Genomic DNA, 1,841 nt, shown 5'->3' on the forward strand with positions numbered 1-1,841 from the left:
CTCAGATTGTGATATCTCTTAGAGTTTATCCGTCAAAATTTATTATTATTATGTTTTCCCCGTTTTGCGTGCCTAGCACGGTTATCCGTTTTTATGTTTCAAAAATGAGTTTGGTCACACACGACCCGAAAATAGTGTTTGACTGATATTTTAGTTAAAACCGTGAATTTAGAGCTCGGTTTAGACGCCCCGTTTGGCCGCGGGACCCGTTTCCGTCTTTAGGGTACCGGAAACTGTTATTTCGGATAAAAATACCCAAATCATCCGATTTATTTTCGGATGATTTATTTTTACTTGATTAACTTAGTTTCATGAAAATGGTTCATTTTTAAGGTTTTTATACACCAGTCAGCTCGCTTAGGCGAACTTTGCCGGTTTACGCGTTTTAAGCTTTAAAAGTTTGTTTTTATGTTCTTTTTAGCACAAATAATTATCTGTTTAGTCTCGGATCTTGAAATTTTGCACAAATCACTTTTTGACAGTAAAGAATTTTATAAAAATATTTCCAGAATTATTTTTATATTTAACATTTATTTATCTATTTTTAAACGTCATTTAAACACCAAATATATCGAAAATACCAAACGACCTTAGAAAAATCCCAAATTTTTCTGGGATGACCCCTGCCATCCACATAGTTCCCTGTAATTTTTCCAGAACCAAAATCTCATTTTTCATGCATTTTCACCAAAACCGAGCTAGAAAACCCTAGAACTCGTTTTACCGAAAAGCCTACTTAGACTTCTCCAACGGATCTGAAATTTTGTGTGTGACTTTTATATGTTATAAAAAGCTTATCTGGAATTTTCCAGAATTTTTCATGATGTTTAACTATTTTTCATCATTTTTAGCCAAAACCGAGCATTAAATTCACCAAATATTCATCCTTTATCCAAAAACTACCAAATTTTCACAGATCTCATATTTTCATGTGTAGATCATCTCTGTTAAATTGATGACCCAACTCTAAGTTTATCACAATCTGTCCAAATCACAAAAATCATATGAAAAACCGAACTACCTTGTGTTTCTAGCTTTAGATCGCAAAGATCTTGCTTTCTAGCCTTTGCTAGCAACTAGATACAACACCTACAAGCACAATAACACCACACCAAGCAAGTTACGCCCACAATCAAGCCATTTCTTTCATGGTTTCGGTCAAGACATCAAAACCAAGATTTTAACCGTAAAAATTCGTTTTTGACTCTTTTAACTCCTTTCTTGGACCAAGATCCCTTGTATAACTTGTATACATCACTTGATCATGCAAGAATCGGTTTCATCTCGGGTTTTCACCCATTTCTTACTTGAAACCTCATTTTCTCAAGATTATGGAATTAAAAACCAAGATTCAACCCTTATATCATGTCTTTACCTTGTGACTTCGGGTTAAAGATCAAGGATTTAGGATGAATGTATGAAGGGTTGAGAGAATTGTGGAGTTGGGATGTTAGAAAAAGAAAAATGAATGGGATGAGGATGTTACCTCATCCGATCGGAAGCATAAAGGGTGAGCGGTGGGGCCCACACCTTCAATCTTGGCCACACATTCGGATTGTGTAATCCGGATAACGTTGTGGATAATCTGGTTTAGCTCGTTTTTCGGTTAAACGTTTAATTCGGCTTAAAACGAGGCTAAAACGGTCGTATTTCGGCTTAAAAATGAAATTTATATAAAACCGATTTAAAAACATTAAAAACTTAAACCATGACATTTATTGACTTAAAACATCATATTATTAATAACTGCACATCTTTTTCGGCTTGATTGATCATCTCTTGCTTGGTTTGGTATTAAAGGTTTCGTTTAACGTACCGACGTACCATTAGATCGAAATTCT

This window comes from Bidens hawaiensis, unplaced genomic scaffold (genome assembly GCF_021521415.1).
Source record: "Bidens hawaiensis isolate Kalapana, Puna unplaced genomic scaffold, B.hawaiensis_p1.1 tig00053809_1, whole genome shotgun sequence".
Taxonomy (NCBI): Eukaryota; Viridiplantae; Streptophyta; class Magnoliopsida; order Asterales; family Asteraceae; genus Bidens; species Bidens hawaiensis.